Consider the following 16,236-nt stretch of genomic DNA (forward strand, 5'->3'; position numbering starts at 1 on the left):
TCCTCAGGGAGGCAGCCGATGCAAAATCTCGGCGGTCAGATATCTGGCCTCCCTCAACTTTTTGATGTCTTCTTCTGTGACGGAGGAAGGCACCCATCGGCCTTGAAGGCTAGATCCGGACATGACTGAAGGTTCGAAGCACCTGACCTGAACTTTGGGCGTTTAAGCTTGAGGTGGGGGAAGGATTCGATTAAGCACGGGAGGGAAAAAATAAAAGCCTTGTCCCTTTATAAAGAGGGTCAATATCAAGCGTCCTCTCCGTGTCCACTTGCCTATAATCTAGGAGTCCTAGAAGCGGTTGGGTTACCCACGCCCGTATTGATGAGAATCCCGGAATAAGGGGACACGATCTCTGCTTTAACAAGACACGCCAAGGAAACCACCTCGCATGACGCGCTGAGGTGGGATAATGAAACGACTCGGATAAAGGCTTGGTCGTGGTGTGTCACACCACGGAATACGTCAGCAGATTAGATTTGTGTAAATATTATTCTCTCTATGGCAATATGTGGAAACTTATTGCAGAGCCGGACACTATCTTTGTGTTCAAAATCTTCTATGAAGTACTTGGAGGAGGAACCCACCTTGCAATGCCGAAGACAATCTGTGCGCCGGACTCGTCGTCATTGAAGCCTGGTTCAGGGGCTACTGAGGGAGTCCTGGATTAGGGGGTATTCAGATAGCCGGACTATACCTTCAGCCGGACTCCTAGACTATGAAGACACAAGATTGAAGACTTCGCCCCGTGTCCGGAAGGGACTTTCCTTGGCGTGGAAGGCAAGCTTGGCGATACGGATATGTAGATCTCCTACCATTGTAACCGACTTTGTGTAACCCTAACCCTCTCCGGTGTCTATATAAACCGGAGGGTTTTAGTCCGTAGGACAACATACACAACATACAATCATACCATAGGCTAGCTTCTAGGGTTTAGCCTCTCTGATCTCGTGGTAGATCTAGTCTTGTACTACACATATCATCAATATTAATCAAGCAGGACGTAGGGTTTTACCTCCATCGAGAGGGCCCGAACCTGGGTAAAACTTTGTGTCCCTTGACTCCTGTTACCATCCGGCCTAGACGCACAGTTCGGGACCCCCTACCCGAGATCCGCCGGTTTTGACACCGACAACACCCTTTTAGTTCGGAAGGGGGGTTTAGTGAGAGCCGGAGGGTCCCAAAATTTTGTTTGGGTTTTCCAGGTGCTTTCCATTGCACAGTACTTTCATACTATGGCCGCCAAATCAGTAAAGTGTGCTATCTCACGGCGACTTATGGCGTTGAGGATTCCCTTGTCCGTGCAATTTTTGCAAAAGAATGAAATTGCGTCTTCCTCGCGATAGTCCTTGACCTTTCTCATTATAAGGAGGAATCTGACCCAATAGTGATGTACTGTCTCTTGGGGCTCTTGTCTAATGTGGGAAAGATCACTTGAGTTTGGGTGGGTGGGCAGATTTAGGTCCGAACCCTGACCCGATCTAAGTCCCAGGGGCGGAGGAGTTTCCGAGCTTGACAGTTCGGACTCCGGGATGTTGCCCAATAGTTCTGGCCCGCTGTCTAATTCTAGGTTCGAAGCTTGGGCCGTGTCCTCCTGTGGATGGGTATCCGGCTCGGAGAACTCAGGAATCCGAACATAGTTTGTCCTCAAAATAGAGGAAGAATTGCTACATTGCTCTTCCACCACCGCTATCTGATGGGTGACCGGCGGAGAGTTAATCTCCCTTTGGTCGGGTTTAAGCCCGATCCGATCATAGTCCATTGCGACTCCCAGGGTGGCGATGCGATCCAAGAGATCGTTCAAGGAAGAGAGCTCTATTGGATCCATCTGCTCAGTGAATCCTGAGTCGACGTGGAGGATGTTTTTGATGATCCGAGAAGTCATTGTCGGCGCGACGGCCGAACACGCGATCATGATGAAGCCGCCCAGTCGGAGAATTTGGCCTACAGCGAGGGCTCCCCCCGAGGTAATGTTGTCCTTGACAACAAGACGAGCCATCAAGCCTTATCGTGGCGGCACAGTGGAACTCTCAATGAAAGCACCAATGTCGGTGTCAAAACCGGCGGATCTCGGGTAGGGGGTCCCGAACTGTGCGTCTAAGGCGGATGGTAACAGGAGGCGGGGGAGACAATGTTTACCCAGGTTTGGGCCCTCTCGACGGAGGTAATACTCTACTTCCTGCTCGATTGATCTTGATGATATGATTATTACAAGAGTTGATCTACCACGAGATCGTAGAGGCTAAACCCTAGAAGCTAGCCTATGATTATGGTTGTTGTTGTCCTACGGACTAAACCCTCCGGTTTATATAGACACTGGAGGGGGCTAGGGTTACACAGAGTCGGTTACAATGGAGGAGATCTACATATCCGAATTGCCAAGCTTGCCTTCTACGTCAAGGAGAGTCCCACCCAGACACGGGACGAAGTCTTCAATCTTGTATCTTCATAGTCCAACAGTCCGGCCAAAGGATATAGTCCGACTGTCCAGGGACCCCCTAATCCAGGACTCCCTCACTAAGCCTATTAGCTGTTGTGCGGGGTCAGAGCCCACGCTACTGATAAGTGGGCCGGGGAACTAGGCACGGGCTGGCCACAGTAGCAGCGGGAGTTATGGAACTGCGCTACTACTAACATTCTTAGTAGTAGCGCAGTCCGGAGACCCACACTGCTACTGTGGCCAGCCCGTGGGGCACTGTGGTCCCCTTGCTACCACTAAGCATCTACCTATAGCCATTTCCCTAGTAGTGAATATGAATAAACCCCATCTTTTTATTCTTAATGGCAACAATAAAAATACGTGTCATGTCCCTTTCTGTTACTGGGATTGAGCACCGCAAGATTTAACCCATCACAAGGCACCTATCCTATTACAAGAAAAATCAATCTAGTTGGCCTAACTAAACGGATAGATCAGAGATAAATACAATGCTATAATAATCATGCATAAAAGAATTCAGAGAAGTCTCAATTAATATTCATGAATAATCTGATCATAAACCCATAATTCATCGGATCCCAACAAACACACCGCAAAAAAAGATTACATCGAACAGAACTCCAAGAACATCGAGGAGAACATTGTATTGAAGATCAAAGAGAGAGAAGAAGCCATCTAGATACTAGCTTTGGACCCGTAGGTCTATGGTGAACTACTCACACATCATCGTAAGGGAAACAAGGATGATGTAGAAGCCCTTTGTGATCGATTCCCCCTTCGGCAGGGTGCGGGAAAAAGGCCTTCAGATGGGATCATGGAAGAACAGAAACTTGCGGTGGTGGAAAAAGTGTTTCGGGTGGCTCTCTGATGTATTGGGAATATTTAGGAATTTATAGAGGTGGAATTAGGCTAGGAGGCACCGCGAGGGGCCCACAAGCCTGGGGGCATGCCTGCTGAGCTTGTCGCTTCCTCGTGACTCCTCAGGTCTTCTCCCGAACCTTCGTGGGTCCCTTCTGGTCCAGAAAAAATAAATCCAAAGTTTTTTCTCTGTTTAAACTTTGTTTGATATTGATTTTCTAAAAAGCCAAAAACAAGCAAAAAAACAGCAACTGGCACTGGGCACTAGGTTAATAGGTTAGTCCCAAAAAATGATATGAAATTGCATATAAAACATCGAAGATTGATACTATAATAGTATGGAACGATAAAATAATATAGATACATTCGAGATGTATCAATATCAAACGAGCTCCCTGTGGGCTCCCCAAAATCCAACCGTCTAGACAATCCGGGCTCCACCAAATCCACTCCATATATGGGGAATAAATGTGGTTGTCCGGACTACCCGTCATGTCATCTCACGTTGTCTTAGAAAAACCCCATGACGCACCCCTCCCTTTTCTTGACAAACCCTCCCGTTCCTGCTCAGTTTCCCGCCATTGTGGAACATTTCTCGCTGGAGCCCTCTCCTTTAAAACCAGATGACGTCCACATTTTAATCACGCCGACCTCGACCTCTCTTTGATGACATTTCCTCTTAGCCGTAGTCTCCTCCCCGCTCCTGCAACAGGCAGGGGCCATGAGCATCCTCCCATGTGAGGTGAATAAGAGATAGACATATCCACAAACACAACGGTAGGGCAGATGCTAATGTAGCTAGCCTGCGCCCAGTCTGCATTTTCAGCTCAGGTCCTCAAGTGACGCTTCCTTTTGATTTTCTCATGATTCCTAAAGCAAGCATCATATTCTCATTGACGGATTAACACTTCAGGGAAGTAGTGAGTGATTTAAGAAGTGAATGAGAAGCTAGGCTCCTCCAACCCATACAACATGAAGTAGATGGAGAACGGAAGGTTGTAATACATTAATGACTTAGGTCAGAAGCGCATTGATCATTCGGTCTCAGTCAAAGCCTTGCCGGTGGGTGTATGACGTGGCGAGCATAGAAACCGTGTGCGAAGCAGGGAAACATGACTGGAAAAAATGCACCGCACACCCAGGAATTTACCCGATCGGGAGCAGACGAAAGCCTCCATACCATCTTTGGAATGAGCTAGCGACACATCCCGACCATTCCATGGATAGTAGATAACTCGTCGGGTGCCACATGTAGGTGGTAATCATAGCAACACAGACGCGACAAGCCTTGCAACACACACACGGCAAGCATAGCAACGCGGCTGGAAGAAAGGCATGATTAAGCAACTATACATCACAAGTGTACAATACAACCGAACAAGCATGATTCCTCCCTACCCATCGCAAAAAAACACATGGTTGTTCTAAATGCACAAGAATGGATACATTGGTCAATACATAGTTATAGATGAGATGAAAGCAAACAGGAGGGAGGGATCATTGTGTAGCATAAGGTGGCATCTTTGTTGCATGTTTGGTGTATTCGGCTTTGATCTTCTTCAGCGCCACGACCACATCATGCATAGTCATCCTCTGGTTAGGTGAGTCACTAGTACAAACCAAACCTAGCTCAAATACCGACTCAATAAAGCCATTGTCCAAGCCACAACTAGAAAGAGATGAGTCTTGTAGTAGCTGGCCATCGATGACCTGGACAAGCTTTGTGGGAAATGCATTGTGAACCCATTGCCTAAGGTTTAGTTGTGCGCCGAATGTGCCATCAGTGGGTCTCCTTCTAGTGAAGACTTCTAGGATCATGATTCCATAACTAAACACATCACTCTTCCTTGATGCTTTTCCAAGTGACCCGTACTCTGCTCAAGAAAAATATAAGTGGAAATTAAGCCTTATCCTTGTTGTTTTTAGTGAATCCATATATTTTACCAATGATTAACAGCTTGGTTGATAAAGATAATAAGTGCTAGCTAATTGAGTACCTGGTGCCATGTACCCAACTGTTCCAGGCATGCTTGCACTTATGATGGAGTTGTCCTCTAGAAGCAATCTTGCAATCCCAAAGTCCGCCACATGCGCTGTCATCTCCTCATCAAACAACACATTGCTAGGCTTAAGGTCACAATGCAATATCAACTCGTAGTGCTCGTGGTGTAGATAATTCATTGCCATCGATACATCGAGCATGATGCTTAGTCTGTCAAGAAATCCCAAGCACCCTGCACTCTGAGACTGGTGTAGGAGCATCTCTAAGTTGCCTTTGGGCATGTACTGAAGTACTAGTGCTCGGAAGTCCAGGTTGGAACATGTATTGACTATCTTTATCAGATTACGGTGTCGCACCATGCGAAGCACTTGACACTCGGCATCAAAACTTTGGATGGCTTGCTCCAGCCGCATGTCAAGAACTTTTATCGCTACAACCAAACCATTGCTCAATTGACCCTTGAATACTTTTCCAAAGCTTCCGGACCCCAATATGCTATCTTCACTAAAATTATTGGTGGCACGAATGAGCTCATGATAGGAGATAATCTGATGTCCTATGACATCAGGTGGATCAACAGAAGTTTCGTCATCTCCTCTCTCAAGTTTCCTTCGAGTCCATAGGAATAGAAAAATGGCTATGGCGCCAAAAGCTAATGCAAGTATTGGGAGTAGAAACAGAAGCAAGTGTCTTTTACTTGTGGGGGATCTGTTGTGGCATGGCGGAAATCTTAGGCGTGTGTTCCCACATAGCCCAACATTGCCAACCAAAGATTCCGAGGTGAGGTTTGAGAAAACACCCCCCTCGGGTATTTGGCCTTCTAGACTATTGAATGAGAGGTTCAAGGTAGTCAAGTAGGTAAAGTTGGCAAGAAACATGGGAATGGTGCCAGAGAGATTATTAAATGAGAGGTCTAATGATGCTAAACTTTTTAGCTTTTCAAGTGGGGAAGGAATTGAATTGTCAAAAGAGTTATGTGACAAATTTAGGTAGGTTAGCATAGTAAGTTGTCCGAATGAATTTGGGATGCTTCCAATCAAGAAGTTGGAAGAAATGTCCATGTAATTGGTTTGTCTTAGACCAGAAACATCAGCTGGTAGTGCACTGACAAAGGAATTCTGAGAAAAGTCTAGTTTGATCAGTTTATCTAGATGGAAAAAGCTCGTGGGTATCATGGAACTTAAATTGTTACCGGACAAGTCGATGTATTCTAACAAAGTTAGATTACCAAAGTTGTTTGGTATGGATCCTAAAATTTTGTTTCCTTGGAGAAACAAACGTTGTAGACTCCCAAGCATACCTATTTGTGTTGGGATAGGGCCTAACATTTCATTGTGAGAAATATCAAGCAATACCAGATTTTCCAACATACCGATGGATTCTGAGATTGGCTCGGTGAAGAAGTTGTTACTAAGATCTATCCGTTGAAGGTTAGTTAAGTTTGAAATTGTTGTTGGAATTCTACCGGTTAACTTGTTGTCACCCGCAGTAAAAGTGATTAGTTGTGAACTAAGGTTCCCCACATGGCCATGGAGGACGCCTGTGAAATAATTAGACTGTATCATAAGGAGTTGGAGTTCCCTGCACTTGGAAAGAGTTGATAAGAAGTCTATATTTCCCTCTAAATTGTTGTTTGTCAAATCAAGCGTGTTTAGAGCCGAATTTTCTCCAAGTGTTGTTGGTACTTGACCGGACAATTGATTACTTCCCAAAGAAAGGAAATACAGATTGGATAGGTTGCCAAGGGAAGCTGGAATTTTACCTGTCAATTGGTTGCCTCCAAGGTACATATACGAGAGTTCATGCATAAGACCTAATTCTGGTGGAATCTCCCCTATGAGGTTTCCGTTGGATATATCTAGATCAGTAAGACTAGTGAAATTGCTGAGAGCAGTTGGGATTGAACCAGTAAGGCCACTAAAACCTAAGAATAGTTGTTCTAGGTATGGCAAATTGGCTAACCATGTCGGAACAACATCCACAAAAGAATTTTCACCCAGATCAATTACCTTCAGGTACTGGCATGATGCAAGCCCTACCGGAAATTGACCAAAAAAATTATTATTATCTATTGAAAAAATTTGCAACACTGGGAGGCCGAAACTTTGATTCCCCGGAAACATTCCAGTTAAGTTATTTCCGGTGAGTACAATGTTTTGTAGACTAGACATGTTGTAAATGGCCTGTGGCACTAGGCCGGAAAATTGATTAATTTGTAGGTTGAGGTACTCTAGCATGGATAAAGATGCAATGGTGTGTGGTATAGGACCTGACATGCTGTTATTTCCAAAATCGATGACCGTCAAGGAAGGCGTGTTATTGAACAAATATGGTGGAATTTGACCAGTCAAATAATTTTTGGCGACAGCAACGACCTTAAGGTTGTGCATATGCGACAACATCTCAAAAGGGAGTTGGCCTGAAAGTTGGTTTAGAGATAGACCAAGGTACTCGAGCTTTGTGAGGTTCCCTAGGGAAGTAGGTATAGCATTTGACAGGCTATTTCTTGAGAGACAGATATACCTAAGACGATGTAGCCTACCAAGTTCAGGTGGAAGGGAGCCCTGAGATTGGTGCGGGTGAGATTGAGGACAGAGAGAAAAGAGAGGTTACCGATATGAGGTGCCAAAGAGCCAACGAGAGGCATGCCATGGAACGATAGAGCAGTGACGCGTTGCCTGCGGTGGCTGCACGAGACACCGATCCAATGACAGAAAGAGGTGCTAGTGGTCCAGTTGCCGGCAAGGATGCGGAGAGGATCGGCGAGCTGGGCTTTAAAAGCCTGCAGCGCCGCAAGGTCGGTGCCGCTCACGCTGCCGGTGGTCGGACTAGGAGAAAAGGCTGTAACAGCTGAGAGTAGTATGAATGCGAAGATAGGGATATGGGCGGCCATTGAGCTAGGTGGCTGAGGGTTTGCCTGTGTGGTTGTGTGTGTGCAATGAACAACGGGGGTAGAGGTGAATTTATACGGGATTTCCGTTGAGCCTCATCCTTTTGTGGGCCACAAGCGCAAGGACCCTTCGATCTCAGCCAACGCCTCTTGCCGGCGGGCCGACGGCGTCGCGAGAGTAGCAACACAGTGCAGAGCGGAGCGGCACGGCTGGAACGAACGTGCACGGCACGCCCAGGAATTTATCCGATCGGAGCGGACGAAAACCTCTACACCAGCTTTGCAACTAGGTAGCTGGACTTGTCGACCATTCCATGGAAGTCAAGTCACCGAGCGGCAAGCATAACAACACGGACGCGCGCGGAACTTTCTAACCTTGTCCCGAGCGATACTGCTCGAAACTGCACCGCACGTCCACGAAATACCCCCATGGAATCGGACGAAAACCTCCACGCCAGCTTTGCAACTAGACCCGCAGGAAAGATGCTTCATGCGTACTAGTCAAGCGCTCATCGGTAATATCTTTCGTAACGTAGCGGCCGGGCTCGGGGACAAGCCAACATTCACGTCGCCGCTATAGGAATGCTGCCTCAGGTTTCCAAAAATTGTGCTGTATAGTTTTGGTCTTACGCCGTTACGCGAACGTGGCTACATAGCCGCGACCAGTACATTTTCTCGGTTTTGTTCTGGAAAACAATTCGCATCATGTAACGGTAAGAACCATCATCATTCTAGAAATTAAGAATATACTTTTGAAAAACTAATATTACATAGTTTGTCCTTGTTGTCAATTCGTTTGCTATAGTTTAAAGCCCTCTTTGGTTAAACATAATTTATTGCGATTTTGTAGGATGAGTGCCTTGCAATCTTTCTTATGAGTCTTCAGTCATAGGAATTCCTATAGGCTTCACATTCCAGTCCATTCCGAAGAAAATATTCATTGGGTTCAATCTACTGAAAATTTTCACTATTTCTATGACCACTAATGCATGTACCTAAGCCGCTAAGAAAATCCAGTTTTTTTTTCTCGTATTCCCATGTTCTCAATTCCTACAGAAAATGCAGATTCCAGTCCAGAAAGAGGCCTATCAGCCTCCGCAATGTCATTTATAAAATTATCTCAAAGTGCCTAGTGAACAGATTGAGGCCGCTCCTTGATGGTATGATCTCGCCAACACAAAGTGCTTTTATTCCTGGGAGATTGATATCTGATAATGCGCTTATTGCGTTTGAATGTATGCACTCCTAGAACACTCTCAAGGATGGGCGGGGTGAGTTTTGTGCGTATAAACTTGATCTAGCTAAGGCTTATGATAGAGTGGATTGGAATTTTCTGAAGTGTATGTTGAGTGTGCTCGGGTTTGCGAGTGGATGGATAAAGTGGATTATGGCATGTGTTACCTCGGTGAAATTCTCTGTTCGCTTCAACGGACAACTCTTGGAGTCATTTACGCCTTCATGTGGTATCACGCAAGGAGACCCTCTATCTCCTTATTTATTCTTGTTCGTGGCCGAGGCCCTCTCTGTGTTGTTACAGGATGCGTGTAATAGAGGAGCGCTGCTAGAATTCAAGGTGAACAGGCAAGCGCCGGGTATTTCACATCTATTGTTTGCAGATGACTGTCTTTTATTTTTCAAGTGAGCCATTGATTAAGCGTTGACAATTAAAAATATTATTTCAACATATGAGAAAGGGACTGGCCAATTGTTGAGCCCAGATAAATGCTCTATCATGTTTGGTAAAAAATGTAGTATGGAAGTTCAAGTGGCTGTTATGGTAATTTTGTGCATTACCGCCGAAGGATTTGAGGACAAATATCTTGGTTTACCGGTGCCTCAAGGTCGAATGAAGGCGGGCAAATTTCAATCCACTAAGGACAAAGCTCTCAAAATACTATCGGACTGGATAGAGAAATATGCTTCTTGTGGGGCAAAAGAAACGTTGATTAAATCTGTTCTGTAAGCTCTTCCGGTGTATGCTATGGGTATTTTTAAATTCCTGGCGCTCTGTGCGAGGAATTATCTCAGATTATAAGGAATTTCTGGTGGAGGGATGAGGAAAACAGAAGGAAGACTCATTCGTTGGCTTGGGATAAGATGACAAAGCCTAAAGCGGAGGGTGGTATGGGTTTTCGGGATCTCAGATTATTTAACCAGGCTCTTTTAGTGAAGCAGGCATGGAGGCTGGTGGTGAATCCGGAATCTCTGTGTGCCAGAGTGATCAAGGCAAAATATTATCCACAGGGGCATATTTTAGACACAGCTTTCCCGCAGTCGGCTTCTCTCACATGGCAAGGTATTCTGCATGGGTTGGAGCTGCTTAAATCCGGAGTTATTTGGAGAGTGTGTGATGGGGCTAATATACATATTTGGAGAGATAATTGGCTTCCTAGAGCTTCTGGACTTAAAATCTCTGCAAAGAAGAATAGAACTAGAGTTAAATGGGTTGAGGAATTGTTCATGAGTGGTGAAAGGAGATGGAATGAGGAGCTGGTTAGGCATTTATTTTACCCTTATGATGCGGATGAGATTTTGAGGATGCGGATCCAATCAAATGGGGAGGCAGATTTTGTTGCTTGGCATTATGAAAAGTCAGGGTTGTTCTCAGTTAGGAGTGCGTACAAGTTAGCGCTCACCCTTAAGGATAACAAAGAGGATGAGGGACAATCCAGTGAGGTGGTAGGGACGGAGAGGAAAATTTGGAATATTATTTGGAAGGCAAACATTCCTCAGAAGATTCGTATTTTTGCATGGAGGGTTGCTTCCAATAGCTTGGCCGTACAGGTTAATAGAGTGGCGCATCATCAAGCCTCTGTTAGTACGTGTTCTATTTGTGGCATGGAGGATGAAAATACCTTCCATGCGCTTGTCTTGTGCTCGAAGGCGCGTGCGCTTCGCATGGCCATGAGGAACATTTGGGCTCTACCTAATGAGGAGATTTTCAGATATACGGGGTATGATTGGTTTATTGTTCTCCTGAGTCAATTAAACCCCGTAATGCGAGACCAAATTATATTCTTATTCTGGAGGACCTGACATTTGAGAAATGATTTGATCTTTGGTAAAGGAAAGGAATTAGTTTCAGCTTCTGCTTGCTTTGTGGAGAGTTATTGGGCGTCCTTTGGTGCATATCATTCTCCGAGGCCGGTGGATTTTCAAAATAAAGGAAAAGGGCCGTTGGTCCGGATTAGCGGAGTTCCTAATTCTCTGGATGCGAGTAGTGGCTGATCCCCGCCTCCTGCAGGTTGGTTCAAGATTAATGTCGATGCTAGCTTCGTGGAGTCCATTAGAGAAGCCAGTGTGGGGGTGGTGGTCAGGGACGAGGAAGGGGAAGTTATTGTTTCGTCGTGGGATTTCATTGGTGCCTGTCAAAGCGTGAAGGAAGCAGAGCTTAGATCTTGCATTGCCGGTCTCTACATAGGTATTTCTCTTCATAATCCTATAATTTTAGAGACTGACTGCGCTTTTGTGGTAGCGTCTCTTGCATCAGGGGACTATGACAGGTCTGCTATGCATGACCTGAAGATGGAAGCGTTGAGTATCTCGAAGTTGATCAACAATCTTCAATTGTCAAAGATTAGCCGTACGGCCAATATGATGGCTCATTTAATGGCTAAGTATAGCATTGACAATAGATTAGATGGTATTCTTGTAAATGATGTACCGCCCTGTATGGTGAATATTGTATTGAACGAGTGTAATAGTGTGGTTGGTTAATTAATATAAGTTGGTGTTCAAAAAAAAATTCCTACAGAAAATGCTACTCCCTCCTTCCATCTATATAGGGCCTAACTTCTGAATCTCTCGTACCAAGGCATGTACGCAGAAGGAGGAGCAGATTTTGGGAGTAGTATTTGACCAACCGAATTTTGAGTCCCGTGTAAATCTTGCACGCGGCCTCTTTTAAATGCCTAGCCGCTGGCCTCCCTCACTTAATCCTTCGCATGCAAATTTATCTCTTCCCTTCTCTACATGCATGCCCAATCATAACTCCTCAAATGATGCATGCATTGGCTGAAAGTTAGAGCTCGCTGCTCCATTGGAAATATGGTGGCGCTATGCATGCAAGCAAATCAATGTGGCGGCCAGCGAATTTTCACGAGGAATGGGCCACACACGACTTGCAAGAGATAATTAAAAGGGAGACACATCGGTTAGCTTATTTGGCCTTGTATAGATGGAAAAATGAAATTTGGGGTTAGACCTTATATAGATGGATGGAGGGAGTATGTCTTATGCACCTAACTCTATGGTTGTCACATTCCTGTGTTTTGATAATAATGTGAACAAAAGCTGTGCTAAAATACTCTATATATATGTGCACTGAGACCTAGGAATAATATAACATACTGTATAACACAACTGGAATGGCGCTGACGCCGAGTGCATCACGCCGGGTACTCGTTAAGAGCATGGTTAATAGTATATCTAACATCCGACTATATGTAGTTGCCACATCACATAGACACAACCTAATAGCCTGCTAGTACAATTGTTAGTACTACTAGTATACTATATCATTAATATGTGGCCCACTTTTTGTCTCACAAAGTATGTTGGAACTCGTATTACAGCCGGCTACAAGCTTACAGTCCGCTTCTCTTCTCTCTCCTCCAACTAAACACAAATATTATATTATTTAAATCCTTATAGCCTGCTTACATCATCTTATTGTACTTACTCTAAAGACCCCCATAAACCGAATGAAGAGAAAAGCACTTTCGCCCTTTGCCAAGTGTCGGCAAGAGAACACTCGGCGAGACATCAACTCTTGGTAATGGCCGACATGTTCCCTGCTCACCATAGTTAAAGGGCGGGAGGGTGGGGGGTTTGACTGCGTTGCCTCCTTTGCAAACTGTTGGCAGACATCTGAGACATGTGGCGCACGACACTCTGGTAGCCCCTCCAGGGCCCATGGTAAGCCTTTTTGCCAAGTTATCTTTGCCGAGGCTGGCATCTGCATTCTACAAACATCTGGACACGTGGTGGCCCCTAGTTGCTTCTAGCAAAGCATTGCCACATGGAGCGTCCATCTCGGTCACTTTCCCGTTTGGTTGCTTTTTTTGCCAAGTATCCGATGTAAAGGACTCAGCAAACATCGCTTTGCCGGACCGGGTATGACCGAGTACTCTTCATCGAGTATTACCTGATAGACCTTGTGGATCGGGTAGGTCAGATCATCGGTGGTCTTACCTTCACTTGTGGCTCGAGGAGCTTCCGGTGCCGGCCATGATGATGGTGTCCGGTGATGGCAGAGAGTAGCGGTGGCGGTGCTTCCCGTTAGCACTGCACTAACCCTAGATCGGTAGGGGATGTGGTGGGGAGTACGGCATCGCGACAAACCTCGTGTTGCAAGCCGCGGCCCCCACCTCTTTATATAGTGCAGGTGACAGGGGGGCGTCAACCATAGTGGGTTGAGCGCCCCCGATAAGGGCGCGGATCTAAGGGCCCGGTGGGCTGTTGGGCCCACACGCTGGAGATCATCTTAACATTCTCCCCCTTGATCTCAACTTTTACTTTTGACCTTATACTTATACTTTACTCGTTTCATAATAGATCAATACATAGAACATGTTTCATCGTCACAGCTCAATTGCCGATGGAATCAGACAACCACAACATACCTTTCTGTTTTGAAACAAATTCTTTAACCTTGGGCCCTTTGTTATCCAAAAATCTTAGAATATACCATAAAACCCATGTCGACTGTGCGTTCTCCGAACACACTGGGCGGTAAGCCTTTAACATTCTCCTTTGCAAACTGTTGGCAGACATCTAAGACATGTGGCGCACGACACTCTGGTAGCCCCTCCAGGGCCCATGGTAAGCCTTTTTGCCAAGTTATCTTTGCCGAGTGCCCTGGCATCTGGACTCTACAAACATCTGGACACGTGGTGGCCCCTAGTTTCTTCTAGCAAAACATTGCCACATGGAGCGTCCATCTCCGTCACTTTCCCGTTTGGTTGCTTCTTTTTGCCAAGTATCCGATGTAAAGGACTCGGCAAACATTGCTTTGCCGGACCGGGTATGACCGAGTACACTTCATCGAGTATTACCTGATAGACCTTGTGGATCGGGTGGGTCAGATCATCGGTGGTCTTACCTTCACTCGTGGCTCGAGGATCTCCCGATGCCGGCCATGATGACGGTGGCCGGTGATGGAAGAGAGTAGCGGTGGCGGTGCTCCCCGTCAGCACTGCAGTAACCTTAGATCGGTAGGGGATGTGGTGGGGAGTACGGCGTTGCGGCAAACCTCGTGTTGTGAGCCGCGGCCCCCACCTCTTTATATAGTGAAGGTGACAGGGGCCCGTCAACCATAGTGGGTTGAGCGCCCCCGATCAGGGCGCTGATCTAAGGGCCCAGTGGGCCGTTGGGCCCACACGGTGTAGATCATCTGAACATTCTCCCCCTTGACCTCAACTTTTACTTTTGACCTTATACTTATACTTTACTCGTTTCATAACAGATGAATACATAGAACATGTTTCATCGTCACAGCTCAATTGTCGATGGAACCAGACAACCACAACATACCTTTCTGTTTTCAAACAAATTCTTTAACCTTGGGCCCTTTGTTGTCCAGAAATCTTAGATTATACAATAAAACCCATGTTGATTGTGTATTCTCCGTACACACTGGGCGGTAAGCCTTTAACATTCTCCTTTTCAAACTATTGGCAGACATCTGAGACATGTGGTGCACGGCACTCTGGTAGCCCCTCCAGGGCCCATGGTAAGCCTTTTTGCCAAGTTATGTTTGTCGAGTGCCCTGGCATCTGCACTCTACAAACATCTGTACACGTGGTGGCCCCTAGTTGCTTCTAGAAAAGCATTGCCACATGGAGCGTCCATCTCCGTCACTTTCCCGTTTGGTTGCTTTTTTTGCCAAGTATCTGATGTAAAGGACTCGGAAAACATCGCTTTGCTGGACTGGGTATGACCGAGTACTCTTCATCGAGTAGTACCTGATAGACCTTGTGGATCGGGTAGGTCAGATCATCGGTGGCCTTACCTTCACTTATGGCTCGAGGATCTCCCGGTGCCGGCCATGATGACGGTGGCCGGTGATGGCAGAGAGTAGCGGTGGCGGTGCTTCCCGTCAGCACTACACTAACCATAGATCGGTAGGGGATGTGGTGGGGAGTACGGCGTCGCGACAAACCTCGTGTTGCGAGCCGAGGCCCCCAACTCTTTATAAAGTGCAGGTGACGGGGGCCCGTCAACCATAGTGGGTTGAGCGCCCCCGAATAGGGTGCGGATCTAAGGGCCCGGTGGGCCATTGGGCCCACACGGTGGAGATCATCTTAACATTCTCCCCCTTGATCTCAACTTTTACTTTTAACCTTATACTTATACTTTACTCATTTCATAAAAGATCAATACATAGAACATGTTTCATCGTCACAACTCAATTGCTGATGGAATAAGACAACCCCAACATACCTTTCTGTTTTGAAACAAATTCTTTAAGCTTGGGCCTTTTGTTGTCCAGAAATCTTAGACTATACCATAAAACGCATGTCGACTGTGTGTTCTCTAAACACACTGGGCGGCAAGCCTTTAATAAGCAGATCTGCAAACACTTGTTTGTTGCTTTTATGCTTCAAGCATTTCTACATAATTCTGGACTTTCTCCTTTACAACACATAACTTTGTGCCAGTGTGTTTGGCATCAACACTTGACTTGTTGTCATAGGAGCGAAAAACATAAAATGGTTATCGCTGTTGTCAACCATTATCAACTCTGGGTACAGGTCTCCTTGACCATTTTTCATATCCCTCAGCCTCATATCAAGCTATAACATGTCTTTGCATCACATTGATGATAATTGTTTTATTCTTTGGAGCTTTTCCACACAAAAACTCCAAGTGTGAAATTTAGCATAATTGTGGATTTCACTATACATTTCATAAGTCATGTATTTGTACTCACAATCTTTTGAGAGCACTTACTTCTTTCAGCATGAGGCCGATATCTTTGACTCCATTCCAGTGGTCTATATATGGACTGGACATTGCCAAAACAACCCGGATACGTGGACTCTGTCA

At 45.8% G+C, this 16,236-nt stretch overlaps 1 pseudogene across 1 annotated transcript; it reads right to left on the minus strand.

Moving 5' to 3' along the window:
* Positions 1-2,962: 2,962 nt before the first annotated feature.
* LOC147981829 (uncharacterized) lies at positions 2,963-8,238 on the minus strand (annotated as a pseudogene). Its single transcript, XR_015599056.1, has 2 exons — positions 5,293-8,238; positions 2,963-3,998 (listed from the first exon to the last, which is right to left on the minus strand). The product of XR_015599056.1 is annotated as an uncharacterized LOC147981829 (transcript).
* Between the last annotated feature and the right edge of the window lie 7,998 nt (positions 8,239-16,236).

The sequence above is a fragment of the Triticum urartu genome, chromosome 3A (assembly GCF_056163025.1).
Source record: "Triticum urartu cultivar PI428250 chromosome 3A, HENAU_Tu73, whole genome shotgun sequence".
Classification (NCBI taxonomy): domain Eukaryota; kingdom Viridiplantae; phylum Streptophyta; class Magnoliopsida; order Poales; family Poaceae; genus Triticum; species Triticum urartu.